The following is a 10898-nucleotide window of genomic DNA, read 5'->3' on the forward strand; positions in this document are numbered from 1 at the left end:
TTAGCCGTACCATGGCCACATCCGGATTCAAAGAATGGAAGAAAAGACTTCAACTTTGATGGCGGTGGGGGTGGGGTGGGTGAGTGGGGGCTAAAGTTCAAGGGGTCACGCATATTGTGCTGGGAAACATTTGTGGCTATTTTTACATTTTGGTGAGGATTAAAAGGGCTCTTGGCCATCATTTCTTCTCAATAAATATCCACTGAACTAATAACGTAAAAAAAACTTCACTTTTCCTCCTCACATAGTTGAGGTTAAGATGTTCAAAATATACTTCTCCTGGAATGTATTTCTGACTGTGGATGGTTTGGGATGCCAAATTCACTTAGTCATCTTCTGTTTACTCTTTCATCATAGAAGAAGTCAGCAAAACCCAGTGACCTTAGTGAGAGGAACTCTATGGCTGGTGCTGTACAACGGAGAGAGGGAACTGATTCTGCAGCTTGAGGTTGCTGAGACAAGGTAGACCAGTTCTGCCTCTATTCAGGTATTCACATATAACATATGTGGAAGGGTACGGGTTGGGAATCAGATGCTGAAACAGGGGCTGAGAGGATGCTGGTGATATACTGTCTGTGTGCAGCACTCTGTGGATTGCCACCAGGCTCGCAGAGTTCTGTTAACCACATCTCCACAGCTGAGTAGCCCATGTATTCAGCTTTATCACACATCTTCACCCTTAGCTTGATGAAGTTCCCTGTTCAGAAGGCTTTCCCACTGGGAGCCTGTCATTGGTACTCCATGTCAACCACTGTCACCTAGGTTCTTTGGAAGAAACCCTTAAGATGGGTTATTTGAGGAAGATGGGATGGCCTATGGGATACTACACTGGATGGTTTTGTTCCTCTGGAGGATTTTCTGTTCATCTGTGTCCCATCCCGGTATTCCTCTGGGTCCCACTTCTTCCTGTCCATATGTAGGGGTTCAATCAAGGGAAGAAAAGGACATGACAAGAGGTAGTAGGACAGAACAAGCTTTGTTGGTGGTGCTTGGCAGGGTCATATGACTGGGAATACCTCCTATAGCATAAGGGTCTCCAGGGCCTACAGCACAAGGGCTACTATGAGGGGAGCATCCTAGTAGGGCCTTACACGTCTAGGTAATAGTAATGTGTCTCTGAAGTTCTCAGGCAAGAGGTCTCTGGAAGACCATAGCAGGTTGAAATCTTATGGCCACAAAGCTCTATCACATTCATGGGTAGAAACTGTGTGTTGAGGCATCATGAGATATCCATAACAGGTAAGTTCTGTGTGGCTAAAACTCTTTTTGCTGGAGATACTTCTAATGTGTGTAAGAAATGAATTTGATACTAGTGGGCTTTTGAGCTAATGGATCTCAGCCTGCAGTAAAGAAATAAATAACGCAATATGCAAAGGGTATCTTTGGCTCATAATAATACCACTTTACCTGAGTTCTGAGAAAGTCTTCCAAAGTCTATGACAAGGTTCCGCCTTAAGCTGAAATACTATGTTCCTGCCCAAAAGGAAGGTAAACACAGACAAGGGAGAACCTGAATAACCATGGGGAACAAGGTGGCTCTATTTTGAAGCACTGGCTGGCCTCAGATCTCATTTGGGATTTCTTACTTGGGATTAGCAATAAATCTCTTTGGGATTTCTCTTTGTTGTTGACCATTCTGACGTTTTTCTATTGCCTGCTTGGGGAATGTTAGCTGGCCTGGAGTCTTTAGCCAGTGCCTCTTGCCTTTATCTGCCTTTTCCTATTCTGAGATGATATTTTGTCTCCTCCCCTGATGGAGAGAGACCAGGGTATTAATGTTGGAGAGGGTTGCATAGGCCATGTTTGCAACAGTGAATTTATTGGAACTCAAGTCATGGAGATAACCTGGGAACAAAAATTCCATGGCTCCATACGCTGAGGAAATGCCTTGTAAACCAGTCTCTTCCTATAGAGTCACAAGACACAGCTACATGGTAAATGATCCAGATCATGTAGGAGTGCAGCGCGAGAGGATGTCACGTAGAATGTGCTCCGGGCATGACGCATGAAGCAGTATCTTTTTGAGGTAGGAAATTCAAAAAGGTCCTAAGGTCTCCTGGTAATTGAAGAACTCAGAGATATAACTCACATATTAATGATACTATTGATGATATTTTTATTTCATTATGGATGCACACTGTAAAGTTGGGGAAAAAGAGTGAGGGAACGAGAAGAGAGAGGAGGGGGGGAGGGAGAATTTTCTGAGAAGGAATACAGTATGGCAGTGCCCAATAGACCAGAGGAAATTACACAGAGCTTTCCTACCATGCTTAAATTGACTACAATTTTCAGTCCATTTTTATTCATCTGAACCACAGGCCCCACCATGCTTTTGCTGCGAGTTATGTAGATTCTTACATTCAACATCGCATACCTAAACCAATGAGCTTCTAGCACTTCAGTGTCTCCCAATAGAACAATGTAGGCCACTTCCTTTATTCAGAGTGTCCTGATGGACTTTAAAAAGCATACAGAGAAGTTATCAAAACCCACGTCCATATAAATGCTGGTAATTTACCATCAACATTGAGAGATACACAATTGAGTTCAGTGCTGTTGTGCCAACCTGTACCTAGATGCGACACTTCAGTTGGAGATGGTACAGAAGATGAAGCAAGGCCTGGCCCATGGCCCTCCTGGCCCCTACCTGGACCAGGCCCAGTGACCATTTTTCTCTACTTAAGAAAGAAAGTCACAGACTCATTAGTGATAGAGGTGTAAGGATGAGGTGGATGATTATTTATCACAATTAGCCCTGTTATTTATTCAACTCTGTGCAAAGTTGTCTTCCTCATTTTATATTAGAACTTAGAAACACAATGTGTTATTTATCCTTCTGTTATTCTGACAAAATACCTGTTAGAAATAACTTATAAAGAGGAAAGGGTTATCTTGACTATGGTTTCAGCACTTTCAGTCCATGGTTGGATGCTTCTCTTGCTTTTGTACCTGTGGTGAGAATGACCATAATGGCAGGCAGCACATGGTGGAGAAAAGCTACTCACATCACGGCAGTCAGGAAGCAAAAAAAAAGAGTGGAAAGAGCTGAGATCCTATTGTCCCCTTTAAGAGCACAACCCTAGTGACCTAGCTTCCACTTGCCCTCACCTCTTAAAGGTTCCACTAGGTCTCCCGATAGTGCCCTAGGCTGGCAGTCAGTCATAGACCTCCAGGACTTAGGCCTGGGGGACTTAAAAATCAAAACTTGATGCACAGTGTAAGAGAATTCTATTGTGCTATGTTCTCCCAGATTTTTAGTCTTTCTGGTTTTTCATTTTTATCACAGTGGAACCTAAGAGTATGCATTGGATCGAGGTGAATGGTTAAGAAAGTGGAGTCGTGATTTTAGGCAGTCCAAGTTTACATTTCAGTTCCACCACTTGCCACTTGTGTGGTTGCCTCAGGGGGCATGAAAGTTCTCCCCTCTTGGGATTGTTGTAGGCATTACATGAGAGGTTTAACATAGCTCAATAGATTCTAGATATCATATTGTGCATACATTAGGGCTGTCTCCTCATTTTATTAAATATTCTTCCTTGATGTTATTTTAAAGGATTCCACACTATCTCATTTTATGGAATGGGTGACAAAATTTACCTAGTCATTCTCCTAGGGCTTGATATTTAGGATGTACATATTTTTATACATTGCAAAATGTGTTCACAAAAAAATCTTTGCTGATAAATTTTTGCATATCCATGACTACTTTAACATAAAGCTCTAAAACTTCAATTTCTGAGCCCCAAATTTTAAAATAATTGCCACATGAAGCCCACGTACACTACCGAAACCCTCCGAATACATATTTCTTAGACTATAACAATGGAGAGGAAACATGCTTGAAGTGTTGCCCAGTTTCCCTTTGAACCTCTCGAAAGCATTTGACCTTTGCCTGTGGCCTTCCCTGCTGTAGCTGAGGTTTCACACTTGAGAAGTGTTTCGGGGACTCAGTGATGAGGGAAACATCTGCCTCAAGTTCATTCTGAGTTCAGCTGTTGTCCCTCAAGCTCAGAGGTGCACCCAGAACGACACACTGTGCATCCAATGCTGGGGCTGTTCCCCTAGATTCCCATCCAGGACTGTTTGGGGTCACTTTATTATTCTTGCTGGAGACGAATGCCCCACTTCTTGGTACGCTTGAACCAAGCATTCCCTTGGGATACAGTAGCCTTTCCTGCCCACCTCCCTCAATAGGGACAACTTTTCACATCAACAGCAGGCTGCCGCTCTCAACAGGTCTATGCCTGATCTGCAAAAGCCTAGAACATCCATTCATTTTTCTCCTATTTCATCCATTTCTATGTGGCAAGATCAGTCAGTTTTCCTGTTTCTTAGGAGTAAGAGTCTTAGAAACGTTTCAGAGCTTGCAGTCCCAAATAGCAATTCAATTCTGACCCTCCCTTACTCAAATTACTACTGAATCCTTTCTCTGCTAGCTCATGAGATATCAGGGAAAAGATTGTTTTCTCCCCCTCCACTTGCATCTCTGGAATCTGGCTTCCCTAAGCAACACTGAGTCTGGGAACAAAGAATCACTTGTATTTTGTATTTTTTTCACTGTTCAACATAATTATTGTGCGTTTTCTCTCTCACACAGGTGAAGGAGCTAAAGATGTAATTTACCCCAAGATAAAGTTGTAAATTTAAGGATGCCATTTAAGGAAGGGCCCTGTGTCAATTTGGGCACATCTTTAGGCTGTTTTTTCCTGTGTCTCTGTCTTCCAGGGATTTGCACATGAGCATAAGTTCAAACTTGTCTCATATATTTTTCTTGTCTGTCAGAGAAGTCAAACTGGCTTCTTCCGTTCCTTCCTTTCTCCCTTCTGTTCCTTTTCCTTCTTTTTCTTCCCTCCTTCCCTCTTTCATCTTTTGCTCTCTGCCTTTCTCCCCCACTTTTCTTGCTCTCACCAAGGTCAGAACAGTTTAGCTGCATCCAGACGAAGCGGTAACCTGACTTCTGAGGACTCTTTCAGACAGCTGCATCCAGGCCTGGCCAAGAACTCCCACACAGCCTGCTGGCTACAGTGAGACAGGAAAGGCTTCACTTGTAGCATAAACACTGTCCAGATACTGAGTGAACCCCTAGTGAGATAGATACTTCAGTGGCCACTTCTTCACCTGGACAAATGCCGAGTTTAGACTTGCCAGTAGTTGCTCTTTGAGGAGTCTGCAGAACGGGGAAATCAGAGGTCAGGGAATCAGAAGAACTAGTTTCAAGCTCATCCCTGACTCTTGCTAGCTGGACCCTAGAGAAAACACTGTAGATTCTTCAAGCTTCATGTCTTCAAGTAGGATACAAAATGGTTATAATGATTCCTGTGCACATGAGATAGTAGATGCTACAGCATTTCATTAGCTACAAAGTACAGAAAGGACTTCCCCCTTCTCTAGAGTCAGCTTTGGTTCCATTCCTCAAGGACAACAATGATAGTCTTATGAAACCAACTGCCACCTATGGGCAAGATTTTGCCCCAGTGCTGGTGCTGTGCAGATGTGTGTGACATGGTTGTCCTCATAGGAGCCCAAGGCTTTGTTGGTAAGATGAGGCAGGACGTGTGACAGGTACAATGGGAGGATGTTTTAGGACATTTTCTCCCTCTTTGACAGAAAAGGAAATGTGAATTCAGCATCCTTTTGAAATAAAGAAATCAAATTACAGTATCTACGAAAGCACAGTTAAAGAGTTGCAAATATAGTAGGCCATGAAGAATGAGAAACTAGTCATTCATAGGAAAATGGATGTGCACTGAGGCCGTACTCTTAAGTGAAATAAATAACTCACACTTGTAAATACCGAATAGTTTCTCTGGTGTGAAAAACTAATTGTAAATAAGATCCTAATAGTATAATTGACAATGTGAAATAGGAAAAAAAGGGCTAAAGGTGTAGGGAAAGTGGATGGGTAGGGGAAGGGTAATAAGGGAAAAGAAAAAAATGTGAGAGAATGAAAAGATGAAAATAAAGTGTTTGTAGATGGGGAGGGGAGGAGGGGGTGAAGGGAGGGCAGAGACAAGGGGAAAAAATGAGAATTAAGACTTGTCATGTAGAGGTACAAGATCCCAATGATGGATGTAACTGTACTGTATACCTAAAATACCAATAAACTCAATGAGGAAGAAAAGTTATGAATATAGTAGGAATATGCCATACACTATCAAGAGCAATGTAGGACGCATTCAGCACAAGACATTAAGTGTGGGCTCCGCAGCAAAGTATCTTGAGAAAGCCATTTGATGTTTTGCTGTGCCTGTTTCCTCATTTCATAAAAGAAATTGATGGCGGTCTATTTCACACAATTCTTGTAAGAATTAAATGATTTGATTTATATAAACTGTTCTGGAGGATGTTTGGCTCTTTGTAGGCACCAAGTACATGTGGGCTATTATTAGTTTAATCAATAACTTCTATACGGCCTGGTACTATTAAGCCGATGGTGAATGGAGCAGCAGAAAAGCTCAGGTGTTGGAATTAACCAGTCTTCTGTGACTTAACTATGTTTCCTCAGGGAAGTTCCATAATTCTTATTTTCTCTATGTATAAAAGGGAAATGATAATAAAATAATAATGATAATAAATGTAATTGTCCATGGCCCTAAAGTCTCCTTGTTCAGCTTGCATTTTTTTGTTTGTTTGTTTGTTTGTACTGGGACTCAAACTACTTAGGACTTTGTACTTTTGAGGCAGGCAGTGGAACATCTAAGCCAAATCCCCGGCTCTCAATATATATTCTTTTTTTTCTCTCATTGAGTTTATTGGTACTTTTTAAGTACACAGTACAGTTACATTCATCATTGAGATCTTGTACCTTTACATGACAGGTCTTGGTTCTCATTTTTTTCCACATATCCCTGCCCTCCCTTCACTCCTTCCGCCCTCCCCTGTTCGACATACATTCTTGATTAGAGGTTCCATCTGGCTGTGGAAGGGGCTACTTAAAGTGGGAGAGGACCAGAACGGTGCTTTCCTTTGTTCCCTCCCTCAGCGAGGAGGCACAGAGCCCAGCCCAGGTGGGTGAAGGCCAATGTGTCTGTACCTGGTGGGTGGGCCAGTGGAACTCAGTTTGCAGTAGGAACTAGTTCTCTTGCCAGCAGCCAGCAGCAGGCCCTCCAGGGCTTCACTACTGGGAAATGGAAGGAACAAAGGGAGTTGGGAGGTCAGGAAAGCAGGCCCTAATAAAAGAAGCTCATGGAGGAAGAGTGGACTGGATAATCTGATCGATCCTTTCCAGTCAGAAGCAAAATTCTCACCTCATCTTTCATTAGGCTCCACCCCTTTCCTCTGAATTCTTAGCTCTTGGGTCAGAAATGATCTCTTCAGTTGTGTCCACATTTAATTCTGGCAACAGGGCAGCGACCTCTGGAATTTAATCTTGGAGATGCCATGAAGCGGCTATTTGGAGAAGTCAGAGAATACATGCTTGTGCTTTCCAGCCACCTGTACAGACCATGTCGGAAGAAGGCTGGGGGAGAGGTTCCTCTCTCCCTCTTCCTCACAGCCCCATTTCACCTGGCAACACTAAACTACAACTTGCAGACTGCTGTGCACGTTGTTCACACTCAATTGGGGATCCACTATGTAAGAAAGAGGAAGGAAAATACTGATGTACTAAGTCCAGACAACCTTGCTTCACAACAAGACATCCTGGGCAAGGAGAACATTACAAATGACCCAGACCCAAGCCCCTTTCTTGAACACTAGCATCAGTGTCTCAGAGCATAGCCCAGGGTCAAGTTATTGGCAAATTGACTGTTCTAATGAGCAGTCAGGGATGAGAACCACTGCTGGGAAAAATAAAAATGGCTTATGCAAATGGAGGAAGGTGAAACCTTCATCTGAATTGGAAAGAGGCTGGCTGCAAGCAAAATTGGAGAGAACCATTGAGATCTGCTTTTGACTGGGGCGAGCAGCAACACATAAAGTTTCCATGGCAGATACGGACCTCCCCAAACTCTATGGGTCACTCAAGATTGGGGATCCCTGATATAAGAGATGAGGAAATTGCTAGAATTCCAGGAAACTCACCCAGTGAAACCACATCCCCTAGTCTTCAAGCATCCACCCAGGAGCAGCTGCTAGGATGGAGGACTCTTTTTGAGAGCTTGAAGGAGTATAGGATGCAAAGAACCAGAAAACCCACATGCCATCATCTGCCACCCTCTCTATTCATTTCCAATTGCTCTTCCTGCCTACCCAGCCTGGCAGATTAGGACATTTTTGGTAGCAGCTTGTTTACCTGTCTCATGAGGGTTGATATTTAATAATGACTTGATGAAGGGCTTATGAAGAAGAAGCTGGAAGACCCATTTCTCTGTTTCATTCTAGTACACTGCTAGCATGCTGCTAGTGTGGTACAGTGGGATGGAGTCAAGGAAGACAGGGCCAGTAGCAGAGATCCTAGCTACTTACGGTCGGAAAAAAAGTGGATTTGATTTGATGACTTTGAGACATTTGGTTCTCTGGGGTGATGCTGTGAGAGATTATATGTGCAGCGTGGGAGCTTTGTAAGAAAAATGAAATATATTTGCGCACATATAACATTACATGCAGAGACCCTTCATGCAATAGATTTGATCACTGTGAAATTCACTGAGAGTTGAGGAAAAGCTGCTGAGAATCAGCTGGACCTTTCTCCTAATAAACCAGCTGGACTTCCAGGGAGAATAGCCTTGGCCTTCTAGGTTTCAGGCACTCAATCCTCTTCTTTGAGTTGATTCCAGACCCTCCGTTACCTGCGGGCTGTCTAAGGACTACCCTATTCTAGAAGCTACTCAAAGTTGGACACTGTCTCTTTAAATAGTAGAGGCTGAGAACCTCTCAGGCCACCATGACATATCCCAGCATTGGACCAGCCCCTGAATAAACTGGAAAGAAGCCTGATCTGGCTTCAGTTACAGGGAGCACCACCAGGGAACTTCTCAGGCAGCAAGGCTTAAGAGTCTGTCAGCCATCAGTCTCTGGCTGTCCTGTGGGAAGGGCCTTGCCTTGCCACCCTTTGCATTTGACTGCAAAGATACCTGCGTGGAAGAAGGAATTACGCTGTTTGGCCTGGTAAGTTTTATTGGTTAATTGTGCCTCTGGGTGGTGACTGCTTTACAGAGAACAACCCCATTCTTCACCCCCTGCAAAACTGCAAAAGGAAAGGATTGCAGTGGAGACAGTACATTTGTGTTGGAACTGCCTGTGGAGTCAGAGAGGTTTTTACGTCCTTGTTTAAGAGCTCGATATAAACTTTGGCTTGGGAGGCAAGAGAGTCATTTGAGAGCATCTAAATTCCCTAAGATATCCAGGCTAGAAAGGAGAAAGGGGTGACAGGTTTGTGATGGAAAACAGCTGCGTGCACACAGCTGGCAAGTGATCACGGTCAGCAGGTTAGGAAGGCCCTTCCACTAGTGGCCTGTAGTGGGCCCTGGGTGTGGCCAAGCATGGTGGTCACTGCATTGAGTAGCATTTCCTCCTTCCTGTTGGGGGCCAGGCAGAAAGCAAGAGGCAGCAAGGGACAGATGGGTTCATCTGTCTGGTGGCTTACAGTGTGGCTAGGACTTAGGTGGCCATTGATTAAAGTATTGGATTCAAGAGAAAGGAAGAACTGAGCTGTGTGTGGACTTAATATAGGCACCTTTCTAGATGTATAATACTTCAAGGAAGAGTTTACTTAAAAAAACAAAAGAAAGAAAATTTTGAATGAAACATGCTAATATCTGTAAAGAGCTTAGAACCGTACTGGGTAGGTAGTGAGTGACTACATAAATACTGATTGCGTAAATAAAAGAATAGCATGAAACAAAGTAATAATTTTAGGGCAAATGTGATTTATAAATGACCCACAAAGTAGAGAAAAATGCTTTCATTTCTTTAGTCATTCACTTGTTTATGTCTCTCAGTTAACTGTACAACTCTGGACATTGTAAATCAGTGCAGAAATAGTAAAGTCTTCCTTGAAGGGGTTGATGTGAAAGATAAATGTGACAGTATAATAACAGGCTTTGGAACTTAGAGACTGGCCTCTTACTTTGCTCTGGACACTGTAATAAATGTCTCCTGTAATTATTACCACGATCCTCTGAAACAATATTAGCCCTCTAAATAGATTCATTCATAGGAAAATGGATACACATTGAAGATATACTCCTAAGTGAAATAAATAAGGCACACATGTGTAAATACCGAATAGTTTCTCTGGTGTGAATAATCTGCAATAATACAGAAGATCCTAATAATATTACTGACATTGAGAAATGGGAAGAAAGGAGCTAAAGGTGTAGGGAAGATGGGATGGGTAGGAGAAGGGTAATAAGGGAAAAGAAAAAAAATGTGAGATAATGAAAAGATGGAAATAAAGTGTTTGTAGATGGGGAGGGGAGGAGGGGGTGAAGGGAGGGCAGGGACCAGGGGAAAAAATGAGAACCAAGACCTGTCATGTAGAGGTAAAAGATCCCAACAATGAATGTAACTGTACTGTATCCCTAAATTGTACCAATAAGCTCAATTAAAGCTGAAAAAAAATATTAGCCTTCTCTACAGATCAGAAGACCAAACCTCAGGAAACTTCAGAAACTGTCCCAATTCCCAACAGGAATAAGCAAGGTAATCAGCTTTCCCTGAGCTCAGAATCACTGCACCACACTGCCTTTCTCACCAACCAGGAAAATAATGGGCACTGAGTAAAAAATTGACAAACATTCTTTTAAAAGACCATTCTTTGAAGAATATTTCTTTCTTGCTTTTCTTAGAGTGAGAGTATACAATTAGTTGAAATAGCAGCCAGTTTTGAACAGTAAAATAATAGGGAATTATTTATGGGTCACTTATGGTGGTAAAGTTTTAGTACTCAGTACACTAACAGATGTGTGTGTGTGTTTGTGTGTGTGTGTGTGTGTGTGTGTGTGTGTGTGTGTGTG

The 10898-nt window shown here is 42.8% G+C and overlaps 1 protein-coding gene across 1 annotated transcript in view; it reads left to right on the forward strand.

The window, feature by feature from the left end:
- The first annotated feature begins 8875 nt into the window (after positions 1 to 8875).
- Positions 8876 to 10898, forward strand: part of Pmp22 (peripheral myelin protein 22) — a 36528-nt gene continuing 34505 nt past the window's right edge. Inside the window, exon 1 of the mRNA XM_010618836.3 lies at positions 8876 to 9048. The gene's annotated coding sequence lies outside the window, so the exon portion shown is untranslated. The remainder of the gene's footprint in view (positions 9049 to 10898) is intronic.

This window comes from Fukomys damarensis, unplaced genomic scaffold (genome assembly GCF_012274545.1).
Source record: "Fukomys damarensis isolate Sample0158 unplaced genomic scaffold, DMR_v1.0_HiC HiC_scaffold_13, whole genome shotgun sequence".
NCBI lineage: Eukaryota > Metazoa > Chordata > Mammalia > Rodentia > Bathyergidae > Fukomys > Fukomys damarensis.